This window comes from Lathamus discolor, chromosome 1, assembly GCF_037157495.1.
Source record: "Lathamus discolor isolate bLatDis1 chromosome 1, bLatDis1.hap1, whole genome shotgun sequence".
Taxonomy (NCBI): domain Eukaryota; kingdom Metazoa; phylum Chordata; class Aves; order Psittaciformes; family Psittacidae; genus Lathamus; species Lathamus discolor.
In genome coordinates this window covers 106,736,669-106,751,700 of record NC_088884.1, presented here as the reverse complement: position 1 = coordinate 106,751,700, position 15,032 = coordinate 106,736,669, and the positions used below count along the sequence as shown (strand labels likewise).

At 40.1% G+C, this 15,032-nt stretch overlaps 1 protein-coding gene across 7 annotated transcripts in view; it reads right to left on the bottom strand.

The window, feature by feature from the left end:
• The window catches only part of ADGRL3 (adhesion G protein-coupled receptor L3), a 518,947-nt gene that overhangs the window by 424,231 nt on the left and 79,684 nt on the right, over positions 1-15,032 (bottom strand). For all 7 annotated transcript variants that reach the window (XM_065689629.1, XM_065689683.1, XM_065689621.1 and 4 more), the window contains one exon: positions 4,337-4,403. The gene's annotated coding sequence lies outside the window, so the exon portion shown is untranslated. The remainder of the gene's footprint in view (positions 1-4,336; positions 4,404-15,032) is intronic.

Genomic DNA, 15,032 nt, shown 5'->3' with positions numbered 1-15,032 from the left:
ATTTTGTAAACAAACATTTCAGCTAATTGCATTCTTGTTCTCAGTGCAGTGAAGGCCCCATTTAGCCAAAGCATTTGTCTACGGAGTTTAGTTTCTTCCACTTAATGAACCCTGATCCTGTCTTAGCCTTGGCTGGTATATCATCAGGATCAACATGAAATGCTAATGGAGAAAGATGCTTAATATCACTTCAAGTGTTTAAGTTACAACCACAGCTATTAAAGCAAATCCATTTTACCTGTTCCTCCTCTCCAGTGAGACAGATTTAAAAGTTTCCATGGGGAGAAGCGATTCATAAACGGCTACACAGATCAGAGAAGAAAGCCTTTCACCGTTAATTACAAGCAGCGTTTTCCGAACTAAAGCTGGTCATTTTGCCAGCACAACACATAATTAGTGAGGCTCATTTTATTTTGCCACCTTCACAAATTAGTTCATTTTTTAAAAAGCAATGTGGCTGCCTCCAGCAGCAGGGATAACCACACCAGCCAGCCACAAAAATAAGGCTTCATGCTCCGCTTGTCATCCATGGCAGAAAAATCCAACAGGTTTCCCAGTTTTCAGACCCCTTGCTGATTCAATGCAGAAATCAGTGTTGCTTGCTGTGGCATCTGTAACATAAGTTTTTGCAAGGCACCGTGTAAGATGATCACTGCAGTCCCATGAATCTTAATTTTTCACAGTCAGAAAAGCTTCCTCATTTTCAAACTTTCCCACTGCTAAGCCAAAGCACAGGATATGAAAAAGCCACAGCAACAAGGAGGAGGAAGAAGCTTCCTGCCCCTCACCCCTGCAGAGCAACTGCAGAGGGTCCAGCCCCAGTGGTATCCGTGGCATCCTTGCTTCAGGTCATCACAGAAATAGTAGGAGGGGATGATGCATTTTAAGAGATGCTGGTCTTCACTCACCAAGAGAGAACACTCTCAGGCACTATCTGCATTTTAAAGCAGGATTGCTTCTTTTTTTCCATGGCTCAGACAGACCCTCAACTTCTCTGAGGAGAAAATCTTTGTGGCAGAGGCTTCCAGTGGACACACCTGCCAAGATCCTGGTTTTGAACAATGCACCCGAAATACCAGTTGGAGCCCCAGCACTTGCTAGACAGAGCATGCTGCTTGCAGCTATCATTGGAAATGCTGAAGTTATCCTTATGCAGATTTTAAAGGCCACTGTTTATGCATGTAAATTCTGAAGGGCATTAGCGGCATCACTGACACACACTGACAGCCAGCCCAGCTCCGGGAAGGGAATAAGCAGCAGCGACTGCCTGAATAATTGATGTGCTTTTACTCTGCCCCATGGCCCTGTTATTACATTGCTCACTCTCTTCAACTGCCTGTGGTTTCTAAATTAATTAGAAATCTTAATGTCATGGCCAGCCAGTTTAACAAAAAAAAAAAAAAAAAAAGACACCAAGAACAAAAGAAGAGAGTGCTTCTCATGCCCTTGAGCCTCGGGATATCTCACTTTGGCCTGGCCATGCAGGTAATAAAAGCGCAGTCTCAATTTCTGAAGCTTGGACCCCGTTTACTGATGCTAACAGCCGCACAGCATGAAATCCACTCCACCTGCAGAAAACCCCTATTTCATGGGGGTGAATACTTCCATCAAGGTCACTTCTCCCATAAGGTGGGGCAAAGCCTTTCCAAGGGGATAGCACGCATGCAGACCAGCTAGCGCTTCTTCAGTACAATGAAATACATCTGATACATTCCCAGCCCAGCCATTGCAACCTAGTACCATGCAGTACCAAATGAAAGGATGGTGCTGAAGTCTAGAGGAATTACAGTCAACAGAGCTAAATTGCTCTTTGGGATCTCTTTCACAAGCTGAAAAAAAGCTGCACGCAATCACTTCACCTTAGAGAACAGGAAAAGCTGATAAATATGACATATTAATCAAAAATAACAATGACTGGCCATTTTTTGCTACATACATACCCTTAAATTCTTACAATACTGTGTATGCTTAAACTTTAGAGCAATGTCTGTAGCTTTTAAGAAACCCAGTGGGAATAATTCCCCTGTTTGAACCACATTGCATTAAAGTGTGGGTAGTTTCGTTTCAAGTCCTTGGAAAGTACTTAGCCATGATAAATCCTGCGGTACTTTTACTTTCTTACTTAAAAAAGAAATACTGATTTTTTATTTTTTTTTTTTAATCTCCTTAGAAGCGTACCAAAAGCATAAATAAACACAGTTGGATTCATTGAGATAATTTTAAATTGCACAGGTAATTGAGACTACTATTTCACCTTCTTATACAGAGCAGTGAAATACCAATGAAACTCAACATTGCGGCACAGTGTCTCTTTGCCAGCACATTGCATCATACTGTAATCTCCAGGAGGCTGAGGGGGAGAAAAGTATAAACCAACTTCCATTATTCACTTTGGGAAATTCATGATTTTTAGTCAATCGGATATTTCAATCTTCTTGACATAACCAACCCAACTTATACTCAAAGCAATATTTGACTCCCCAGTAAAGTTATTCTACATCTCCCATACATGCTAAGTGCCCAAACATGAGAGTCCCAGGGCAAAGATGAGATGGTGATGGCGACATAAGGCTTTACAGAGTATTAAATGACACCATAAATTCAACGAAATGAATCCCATTTCTTAGGACAAAGGGAAGGTAATTCAAAACACTGTGAGCCCAAACTACAAGTGAGTGTGGTCCTCTTAAAAAGGGATTCTGATCAAGTATTTATTTGCTCCTAGAACTTCTCCCTCTATCTGCTATTTTTCGTATTCTATCATAATTTTGCATTAAATTGATACATCCACAGTCCACCACAAGAAATAAAACTACAGAAGAATCAAAGCAAGTTGCAAATTTAAGCCCTCTCTGTGTATCTCCACATCCTTCCTGAGAACTGAGGTGGAACTTTCATTTGTGGGGTGGGAAGATGGGCTTCCAGCAAATTTTAATGCTGATACATGAAGAAGGCAGCATTAGTCTACCCGATGATTTGTTTGCATTTGTCATCTTGGTGTCCACGCTGCCTCCAAAATGCAAGTGCTAATCATTGTCAGTACAGCACCGCGGATGTAGAGAACAGAAGATGTCACTCACATGCATTTTTCAATCCCATTCAATGAAATGTACTTTCTTGTAAGAACATGTTACATGTTCACACAAAAGCTTTCCTGACCCCTGCAACATCCCCTACCTGTATCTTTTACATCTGTGTTTTAAATCTCACTATGCTTACTTTGCTATACTCAAATGTACAGTAATTCACATTATGTATTTCCTTTCATAGTCCATAATGCGACATCCATATACATCTTTTCTCACTTTGAAGTTACTATATTAAATATTACAAAAAACAACTGAAAGGCTCAGCTCACGTAGATTCCTCTAGGTTATCCACAGTAATAATGAAGCCACACACAGCCTTTAAGGGTGTGGGGTCCTGATCCCTGTTCTGGATCACCATATAGCTGGAAGGATATACCAGCTGAAGCAGGACTGCCAGTCTTCAACATGACCATGCTGTCCTTGCCTAAATTCTGCACCATTTGTTTCCAGAAAGAAGCAAAGTGCAAAACCACAGAAGGTCCCACAAGGGTGCTCTCCTCTCAGCCTTGGAAAAAAGGTGGAAGAAAATACAGGAGATGGGAGCAGTACAGAGCAGCGCTGCTTTCTTTCCTTGCTGCTTTTTGGAGCCTAGTCGTTCAAGATGCAGCCCCTGGCAAAGTGGCTCATGAAAGTTTGATGAACAGCATTTTGTTTAACAGCAGCAACTGAGCCACAGCCCTGTTGAGCTGCATTGCCCAAGCAAAATGTCATGACCCAAGAGGATCAAGAAACTTGATTGCAAGGAGCAGGCGAGCAGGCAGCAGAGGAGCTCATGACCTCTGAGGCAGGGTGCACTAACCAACAAGCTACTATGGAACTGAAACATGAGGAGGCTGCTGTAGCACTGATAAACACTGAACTTCCTTCAGTACTTGCCCACCTGCTGCAAGGCAGTGCTAAGCCATTTTGCAAATGTAGGGAAGTCCACAGCTTTTTCCATTGGTACATATAAACCTTGATTTTCATTTTTCCCCTCTTCTACCTTTTTCACTTCTACATGCACTTCAAAAACTCACAGTGTGTTATTCCCTAACATTTTGCTCCAGCATTTTTATGTTCTGCTGCTTTTGTTCCCCTGCTCCCTTTCCATGAGGAATATTCTCAAAAGCAACCATGCCTGAGTAACTGAAAATACACACCCATACGCAGAGATGGTGCTGTAGGCTCACACAGTGTCATCAGGTTTAGCAGTTTAATATTTTAGCATAGCTAACAAATAAGGCCAAACTACATGGTCCAGTAATTACCTTTTCTTGTTCTTCAGGTGCTAAAATTCCACACGCTATTTTTTGCAGAGTACTGAATTCAGCATTTCTGAAAACAAAGAGAAAAAGAAAAAAATTAAAAAACATTTATACTTGCCCCTGAGGACTTACGAGACACTCATGAACTTTCTGCTATACATGCACTTGAGGATACAGCAATGAAAAACTGGTTTTGCTCAACAGATCCGAGTTTTAAAAGCCTGTAACAATTTTTAATCTCTATAAAGCACATCTCTGTATGGGAAGACAGAACTAGCACATAGCTAACAATGGCTGGATGAAAAATCAGTGGAAGCTATCACTGCCAACTATAAAAAAACCTCACCTTAGAGATACAAGTAGTTATCAAACAAATGTGAAGGTACATGAGTATCTTCTTCATCATAAGAGACTCTAATGTGATCTGAAAAAACTACTGTTATACTAGAGGATTTACCAGAGATTTTAGAGGTTGCTGCACTACAATAACAAAGAAACACCTACTTTGAAAAGAATGTAAAATAAATTAGGATTGCAAGGTTGTTAATTCCTATTCCTCGGCAGTTACACCTTAAATTTCCTCTGTCCCCTTACATCTTCAGTATTTTCTTCTAACTATAGTGTTAGATGCTAAATGCAATTGGGGAAAACATGAAATGCATAGATATTGGTCTACCTCCTGGAATTGTTGGTTTTCTTAGGATTAATTACACATAAAAAATTGCTACTCACAGTTGGGTTTTCTACAGATAGATAGAACTTTGGTGGAATCAGTTTTGTCTGAGTGAAGCTGGGTGGCACAGGACTTTGGAGCCATGGGCCACCCCAATTAAACATTTCGAAAACAGAATTTAAAATAAAATAAAATTCAAGGCAAATAGCAACGAGTCCTCCTGCCTGAATTTTGCTCTGAAGATTAATTATAAACCCAGATTATTTTCTGCAGCCTATAGGGGAGAACACAGGTCATTTCATTTGGAAGAACTGTATTAAAAATTATAAAGCCTGATTAAAATAGGATTCAGTGTTAAACTGGGGACAATTGCTTCACTTGAAGCAGTGGGCTTCTCCCTAGGCCTCTCCCAGCTGGGGCTGCAGCACAGTTTCCCTAGACTGATGTGGTTCCATAGCATCCCTGGACCATCCTATATCTTAAAAACTTTGCAGACCCAAAAAGTGGTCCTAGGGCTCTGGTTTCACAGCTCAGCTGATCTATAATGGTCCTACTTTAATCTTTGAGGGCAAAAAAATAAAGTTTCACCCCAGCCTCTATGCACTGCTTGGCACATACTCCCTTTAGAGTATGAAAAGGAGGGTGAGGCATTGGTCCCCAACACATAATTCATCTTATTTATGTACTAAAGGAGCAATCACTTGCATTCAGTAACCTTGGAAGTCAGACGAGTAAATTAAAACTTAAAACAAGGCTTGAGAGCCCAGCACACATGGTGTTTTTTGAGTGATTTCTCTGTAATAGGCAAGTATGGATGTTCTGGAAGAAAAAGAGACCTATTCCAGGTTGCCTGTCAGCAGAATTGCCTCTGTACCAGCTATTATTTCTCACTGTGCAAATGAAAAAGTCTCCAGATGTTAGCTGTTTTCAGCCTTGGATTTTGATCAAATATATACAGTTTCAGTAGGAAAAAACATTTTTACAAGTGCAGAAAAGACCAGGCAACACCTCATGAGGGTATCCATATACTTTATTTCTAGGAAAAATGCCATTAGTTTAGACTAATCTACCTTCTTCCAATAAGCTTTTGGAGAATAACTGTGATCTGATGGTAGCAATATAAAGCACAGAAATGGTGGTTTGCCTAGTCTGAAGAAGTTAATGTTTGCTACCCCATTACCTTGCAATGGCTTTTTAAATGAAATTAAATCAAGATCTTTGTTTCATTTATGATACCCCAGATTTCACTTCTGCTTGGAGTATAAAGGGCTAGAGATAGCACAACATATAGTGGTTTATGGCTCTTCTGTGCCATTTTAGGATTCAACATATGCTCTCCTCCCAGCTCACCTTTATTTTATCATAATGTGAGTGTACTGACTGGTAAATCTTTCCTTTTTCTTGCCTTTGCTCCCCAAATGCCAAATGTATAACCTTGAGTTGGCCTCTGCCATATGCTATTTCTATGCAGATTTCAAATATAGTTTGGGGAATTCTTGTTCTTATTAAAATAAGAAGGGAACAATACAGGGATTCTTGCACAGCAAAGATTTTGCAGAATACTTGCTAGACAGTCAGTGCTTACCGGCAATGGGTGCACTACACGAACTATAGCCATTTGGTGTCAGCCCTAAAAGATACAATAGGCACACTAAAGAAAGGGACGTTGCTTTACTTCTGACTCCTGGGTAATATAGCAGTACAACATCTACCCGGTATACAAGGGAAGATTATTTTCGATTTTTCTATTGATTTCCTCACCACTTGACTAACCTGCTCCTCTCTAAACCCTACAGTACTTCTTTTCAGAAAGCATTTATCACTTCTTATCCAGTTCTGCCCCAGTTATACTGTGCCTGGACAATCTGGAAAGTCATTTCACGTGAGATGCTAACAGAGAACGGTAATCACCTTCTCTCCCTTGCTTCACCTGGAGTTCTATCTATTTGCAGTGTTTACCTTGAAATGGATAACATAGATAGTTCAACACAGATCGCCTTTATTAATATGACTGCTGGCATTCATATGGCTAAATATTTCCGAACTGTCTTCTATGGTGAGTAATGCATCCACCCAAACAGGACAAGGGCATACTGTTGTGCATCAGCAGATGCCAGAAGAAGGGCAATTAATCTGCCAATTGGTGTCATGTTGCACCTCCATCCCAAAAAGGAAGCTGTTATTAGGGAGAGCAACAATAAACACTTTCTGTTCAGCAACAGCAAAGGCTGAGAGGAGGATCCAATAAGATAGGACAACTCACCCTTAAGCAACTGTCTCCACTTCAAAAAGCCAAGCAGTCCAACTTCAGCCATTAATAATAATGGCAGAGGGACCCCAAAAGAACCCACAAAGGTTTAAGCAGGAGGCTTGTGAAAAAGCCTTGTTTGCCTCAAGCATATAGTTTCTGGTTATGTTCAAGTATAGGAGTGAGTGCCTGGCATTGCGCTTTTGGAGATGAAAACCCATATAGCGCAGCACAGCGTCACTCCTGGGTGTTAGCATCTCTGCATCAGCCCTATGAAATCAAATCAGCAACTTTCACCTACAGCGACTTAATTAACATGCACGCTACAGGTCTCTCCAAATCCTGCACATTGCCATCCTCCACTACCAGGCTCTTTTGACAAAAGTGATTAAAGCTAACAATTATAATTTAGAGATGCCCCTAGAGGCTTTGGCTAGGCTCAGACTTCATTGTTCACGGAACACAATGCAAAGAAATCTCTCTGACGAAGAACTCCAAGACAAGGCAATCAAGGAACAGCAAAAGGAAAGGCACGGAGACAAAAAAATAGTTATTCAATGTCAAACAGGAGGCCACTGAGGGAGCTAGAACAAAACCCACCTCCTCTGTGGAGAATTCATGAGGCCATGCTGGCTCTCCATTACTAAGCTGATCAACTAACACTTTATTTATCAATTGTCAAAAGCAGATTAAGTAGTTCATAGTGTTACTTGCTGTTCTGTGGTTGATCATGTGTTTCAGTGGTGGCTCTCCAAGCAAAGCTAACCATGACAGCAAAAATGTTACTTTCCCTTCGCCTTCCAAGGAAATGCTTCCTATACCTTTTCGTGCACATTACTGACAAATCAATTTTTTTATTCTTCCATCAATGCTTTCAACAAAGAGTGATTGCTCAAGTGCCCTTCTCCACCTTGCAGTTCCAATTTTTTAAGGAATGGTCAATCTCAATATGCATAATTATAATTGCAAATGGATCGTTTTACCTTGTACTCTTCCATTTTAATGGGATTATATACGGTCAAATCTCTACAGTAACATTTAAAGTCAAAACCTCCTGTGACATTCATATGTGGTTTAGATACTTAAAAATATTTATATGCAACTAGTGATATTACAAAAGGTTAGATTTCAAACTACCTGGCCCAGTTATGACACCATAAATCTGACATAGTTTTCACTGATTACTAGTAAAATCTTTCCAAGGCAGTACAATCGGAATTTAATAAATTCCTGCCATATAGTTCATCAGCAAGAGAGTGCTTCTGTTGTGCTTTGTACAGGAAAGGAACAAAGCACGAGTGTGCAAGGTGAATGAAGCTTTTAGTCTTTGCAAACAACTTCAGTGCATAAAATATTAAAAGCAATGCTAAACTAATCTCTGGCAAGTACTGCAGGCAATTCACTGCAACTCGTATTACGAATGCCTTTGGTTTACCATTTAAAAAACATTAGAGTCTACCATTAGGGTTGTGTATCACAGAGCTGTACATTAACCTCTGTAATTTTCCAACATGGTATATTGCAGTAACACAAATTAGGCTATCTGGCAAAAAAGAAAAAAAAAAAAAAAAAACAAACCAAAACCCTTAAAAAGATGCATTATTCAAACAAAGCAGACAGCAAAGCTCCTCACTCCTTCCTGCCAAAGACAGCAGGAGAAAGTCCAGGCCTCTTTTCCTCAAAGCAAATGATAAAGTCCCATTAATTTCCCTGTGAACTGACAGATCTGCAGCATCTGGGAAAGGATTCAATCTAAATACACTGCAGACATAACAGATGAATGATCTGGGGGAGAGGGGTGGCCTGCTCCCATTTTAACACTTCTGTGTAACAGGAACGGAGCAGGTCATTTCTGTACGCTTGAAAATGCTTTGTGGGCTTTCAGCAGGATTTTCCCTTCAGCATTTTTTGCCTTCTGTTTCCATTTTCTTTTTGTTCATGGGTCTAATGGCTTTCGGATCTGTTGAGTGTACAAAAAGCTTAAAGCCTACCCTTGATACTTAGTGTTGTAGGGCCCACATGGATGATATTTTGGTATCTCTACAATTAATAAGAAAACATTTACGTTTCATTTTTCTGGAACAAACATACTCTTTCCACTAAGGAAACAAACGGCAAGTTAAATTTCCACCTACACTTTATATGGAAGTTTTCATAGAAAGAAAGACATCTATTCTAGGTATAGAAAAACATAATAAAATGCTCATCATGTTTGCAAATTACTCTAAATTCCAAGATGAAATTTTTCCACTCATAAATACGTCTAGCAACTAAACCAGACAGATTAATTTGGTTTTGTAACAGCTTTCAATTTTTTTTATTTTTTATTTTTTTCTCAGTATGAGAAAGACACTTTTAAAAAGATGCAAAAAACAGGAAATAAAAAAAAAAAAGGAAGAAAGGGAGGACATAGCCCAGCGCTAATCCAGCAACACTCACCTAAGGCGTGTTGCAGTCATGCTTCTGCTCTGCATCATGCAGAACACGCACTTAAACCTCGCCACTTCCCCTACGGGGCCACTGGGATGCTTCTCTCCTTCCTATATAACTACCTGGCTCCCTTCCTTCATTTTCCACTTCTAACATATCAAACAGAACCTCTGAAACTCCAACCAATCCCATACACTCTGTGAAATATATTGAGTTTAAGGAGAAAAAGGTCAGCTTCAACTGGCTCTAGCTCCCAGTTTGCTTAGGTTAAGCAAGTCATTTTGTTCCTCTCTTTGGAGAAGAAAGCAGCCATTATTTCAAGCTGGCGTCCCAGGGATTTTTTTTCCAAGCAATATACTGGTCCCAAGTGGTTTTAGAAGCAAGCAACCAAACAGCTACGTGAAGCCCAGACCCTGGTATTGGAAGACTCGGAGGGTTCCCCGCAACAGCAAGGCATTTAATGTGAAAGGAGAAGGGAGCCTGGAGTCCTGCCAAATGTAATGCTGGTCACATGTGCCACAGCAGGATTTCTTCAAGTAGGGGCTATTACACTGGCACACCGCTGACCAAAGTCTTCTGTTTCATGTAAATTCTCACAAAGACCTTAGGAGATAAAACTGATTAATCCTAATTAAAATTAAAATCAAGGAAATGACACAGTCTGTTGAATCTACTTGATGAATCAAAAGCCTCCCTCATTTCTATGTTAATTGTCTTTTTACAAATGTGCAGTACTGTCATACACACAGAATAATGTTTTCCTATTTTCTTTCACTTGGAACATCACAGGCCAGACGTTAGAAAGCACCCAGAGAGACCTCCTGCATTACAGGGCCCCTGCAGAAGTGCCTAAATGGATGCTGAGTCCTTTCTCAGACTTCTCATGCCTTTAATAAAAAAAATCAGAGCCTGCAGCAATGCGACAGCCCAGACACTGCAGCTAGGGAGGACCAGCACTGGGCAGCACACAGCACCTCCTGAGCATGCTGAACGGTATAAGATGTCCCTTAGTAATGGGCAGGGAATATGCAAAGAGTTAAATTCAACCAACATAAACCCACCAAATCCCTGCTCTCAGTTCACATGAGTCCAATAACACTTTGATGAAATATCATTGTTTGAATTTCCTATCAAAAGGCTACTTGCACATAACACTGTACCACAGTAAGGACATTTGGGAAAGCAATCAACCTGCAAAAACATTCTTGAAGTGCAGAAATGCAGAAAAGACTCTTTCAAGGACAGTTCAAATTAGGATGTGAGTGATTTAAAGGTGAATGAACCAGTACACTGCTAACATAATCTAATTAACAGGTGGGATGCATTTGGCACAGGAGGGTCTCTTTCTTTATATATATATGCACACAACACACTAAAAAGATCCGCACTCAATTTTTATCCAGTCAAAATAGTATGTTGCCTATAGCTGGGGGTAGGGGCAAAGCTAACCTAAGATAAGTAGTAAAGACACACTGGACAAAATCCAGAATCGGCTGCATTACTTGCTTAGACACCATTTATTGTGGTTACATTTTATTATACAGTAGTAAAAAATTACAAGGCAACATCCTGTGTTATTTCCCACTGGGGTAAATGATACAGATGTACTATTAAATCTCAAAACTAGCACCAGTCTGCCAGGCTACATTCCATTTGTGTCTTTATAATGTGTCAATAGGCTGACATTTATACCTTCTGATGGTAAAGCTATTTATGTTATAGACATTTAAATGTGCCATAAAGTGCATAGCACTACACAACCCTAGAGCTCTTCCAGTCTTTACCAAAACAACACACACAAAGCAAAAATCCCACCAGACACCACCATCCAAACCTAGGACATATTTGCTCTATTTTTTTCCATGCTAAAAGTCAATATTATGAGCATTTTTCAAAATATCCTTATAAAAGAGGGTTAACACAAACTTTCTCCTGTGCATACATTCAACCCATAGTTAGTTTTAATTTTAAAACCTAAATCATAGGCTTCATGATGGGTTCGGTGATGGGATATGTCCAACCCTCAAGCTGAACTGCAGGCCACCAGACATCCCTATCCTGACACTTGCAACTAAAAACAGGAGTTGCAAGATGCCTACCCCAGTTCTGCAACTAGCGTCAACCACAGATGGGGAGGCGCTTATGAAGGTCCACCACAGCTTGCAGCCCAAGGGCATCCTGAACCAGGTAAACATATTGGCAAAGGAATAGTCCTATAGGGATCTCACTGAACTTCATGGAGACCAGCTAGGGATGGTCACTGTGAGTCACAGACTATATGTGAGCTAAGACATGATCTCAACATAGCCACTGGTGCCACAGGTTTGAGGGGCATCAAGTCCAATAATGCTGTGTTAATATGAGCTTTCTCTGCTTAGCCCTCACCAGTTCCTTTGAAAAGGCCAACCTCGTGAGAAATCAAAACAAAATACTTACAAATCTTCTATTAAATGGCCTGCTTGTGGGAAACATCAAGTAAAAACATGGAAACTAGCATACAGTAATTATCTTAGGCTCATCGATGGTCTTCCCTTAATGCCATCCCCCACATTTTGTTAATGTGAAACAAAGTAAACAGCTCTTAGAAATGCAGGGAGGAGAAACAGACTAGGGGGACACAGAAATTCAGCTTTGGTGCTAGATGGTCACAGTTAAAAAGTCCATCCATGTTCTGATTACACGGGTAGTGTGAGCCAGAAGCAGACTGGGGTCACTGGAAGTGGAGACTGGGGATTCATAAACAGCAAAGTGCTATGGTTTTGGTCTAAAACCAAGGAAGCCCCGAGGCTGTTGTTGAGGCACTTCTTGCATGTATCAAGTTTCTTAATAATATAAAAGATAAGCAGGTAAAAGCAAAGGAGGAGTTCAAAATTATACAGCTCGGGAGGGCACACTGAAAGGAAGGCTACATGCTCCAGTTACTATCCCCTAAGCAACTGGCATGTGAGGATAAGGAAGAGTTGCAAACACGCCGTGTCAATAGTTTTCTGCAGGGATCACATCTTGAAACTCTTATGGTTGAAATAAGGGCCACTGATACTTCAGGGACTTGCTTAAAAAAAAGTCATTAAAAGAAAATTACCATAGAAAACAAATTTGTGCTGTTTTTCTTCCAAAAACAATGTCAGAGCATAATACATTAGAAATGCAACTGCATCAGAAACGGCACCAGGACTGCCCATGCTTAAGCTGCAAGCAGGAAAATGCCAGGCTGAGACACTTCATTACAGTGCTTGCAATCAAAGTAAGACAGAAAGTGGCTGCTTCTCCACTCTGACAAGTTTTTAATTGCATCTAGAAATTACCTCCTAATTTAAATTTTATTCTGAGATTGTGTCTAATAGAGGCTGCTCAAGATGAGTTTGTCACGCTTTCAAATAATTATTATTAATGTGACACTAACATCCTTCACTGGAGTTTATGCTACCTAAGGTGTCTTTCAAAAAATGTCCTTATCATTAAACTTAGCATTCAATGTGACTGAAATGCATAACTATCTTGACCTTTTAATTCCAAGTGGCTCACCAGTCACAGTTCCTCCTTCATAAGGAAGCCCATAATTTTTTTCTATTTCAGTGTTATTAGTAAGCATCTTTACAACTGCAGAGGAATACCTTCCTATTTTAGAGAATGATTAACACACATGCACAACCTTAGATTATATTCATATACAATGCAGGACTAAAAGTTATTAACAGGCTGGACTGTCTCAAGGCAACGCAATCTGATCTACAAGTCCCAGGATGAACAGATTTTCATAAGCATCTTCCATGACTTTTAAAAGAGCTTCTACAAGCTCATTTTGTGAACTTTGCAACCTGTCAAGGAAAATACCACACACAGTCCTGATGCACTGAAGGATCATCAACACTGGTGGCACTGGCAAAGCATGGGCTTTGGAAATCCTGTGCTGACAGGATATGAAGTCACCAGAGAAGCAGGGGGTCTTTATACAGACCCACTCATGAATTCAACTATCCAATGATCTGCTATCCAAATCCAGTGAGAATCCCTCTAGAGAAAGATGAAAATGTTAAAAAAAGGGGTTAAAAAGCCTCCTGCTCCCTCTAACTCATGTAATAAAGCTTTCTCAAAAGAAGAGGCTCCAAGGAAAATGCATGGTCATGCCCTGCCTAAATTTTCTCTTGTTTTCTGAAGGGGCAAAGCATTCCACAAGTTTAAAAGATCTGTAAATGCAGCTAATCTAGACACTAAAGAATTTCTGTAAATAATTCTGGGGGAAAAAAAAAAAAAAGAAAGAAAAAATGAAATGTAGCATGAAAAAATCCGTGAGAGGAAAAATCTTACCAGTGTCTCCCCATACAGTTAGTATGCAATACTAGTGTTCAGTATCTTTTTCCTGAGAAGTGAAATACATATAAAGACAGGCATATAAAGACATCTCTGGCTACAGCTATTTTGGAACTGACTTCAACCATCTTTGGTTTATTACCCCAGATAGCATGATGTCATCAGAAGACTTTGAATGTTTTTTAAGACCTTTTCCAGTTATTCTTAAATTATTAGGTGTGAATATGTGCATCTGTGTGGTATTTCTTTATTTCTGCAACCAAGTGATAAACTGCAGTGCCACAAGATAAATTGCATTCAGTTTACACATTTGACCTCCTCACTTGAACTCTGCCTGCTAATCCATTTCAGCTGGGGCTATTTCTAATATGCCATACTTCCAAACAGCTTTCAAACAGCTGTAGGGGCTTTTCTTGTGTGTGTTTTAACATGGATTTCACATTAAAAATATTTTCTTCTTTGCACCAGAAAAAGGAACAGATTACAAAGAGAAAGACCCTGGCTCCTAGCAGCTCCAGCACTGAGTGTTCGAAAATGTCCCAAGCCAAAAGCGAGCAAGAACTGCTTTAGGCATGCAGCAAACTTTTCTGATGTGTAGCACTTGCACCTTTAATGGTGTTCCGAACAACATCTGTCACACACCTGCAATCCCATTAAAATCTTCAGGAGCTTTCCTCCTCCATCACTCTGCAAGAGTTTTAATGAAAGTTTAGACACTCAAGCCTGGCCTTCATGTGCATCACCCCATCTCATGCGGGTGAAGCATCACCCCACCAAAGAGGTCTCCTCATAGGCACACAATTAAAACAGGTGCTTTGCCACTACCTGCTCAAATCCAGCCAATTTGTATAATCCTCCCTTTTCAGTAAAAATTCTGGAAATAATAACAAATGCCTCAACTTGTGTGTTGTGGTATAAAAAGGGTAACCGAGAATCGAATCAATTCTGTTTTTTTCCTTTCAGGACAGACATATGTGTTTTAATTGTTGATGTTAGCTTCCCAGAGGTAGCACATAACCAGCTCCCACTAACACACA